Raw genomic sequence first — 279 nt, 5'->3', positions numbered from 1 at the left:
TTAAACGTCCATTTTACAAGCTAAATGGGTTGGATAGAGTTTCTTAATGGCTCTTTTCCAAGCATTACAGTCTTGTGCAGCTCTGTTCTATCCCCATTCATGCAAGTACCACTAGTATCTGGTAACATTAAGGAGTCTTAGATAATATATTCATAGTGTATGTTTTGAAAGCATGCTTGCAGAGATTAATAAATTATTTCAGTTATTGTGATTTTGTTTGTAATGGGCCCATAGCATTAACCCAACACCACCATTAAAATGCAGTGTTGACTGAAGTAG

General features: G+C 35.5%; 1 pseudogene; it reads left to right on the top strand.

Annotated features, from left to right (window-relative positions):
* Nucleotides 1–279, top strand: part of LOC119589369 — a 6,209-nt pseudogene that overhangs the window by 2,720 nt on the left and 3,210 nt on the right.

The sequence above is a fragment of the Penaeus monodon genome, chromosome 25, assembly GCF_015228065.2.
Source record: "Penaeus monodon isolate SGIC_2016 chromosome 25, NSTDA_Pmon_1, whole genome shotgun sequence".
NCBI classification, from domain to species: Eukaryota; Metazoa; Arthropoda; class Malacostraca; order Decapoda; family Penaeidae; genus Penaeus; species Penaeus monodon.
This window is presented reverse-complemented; position numbering and strand designations above follow the sequence as displayed.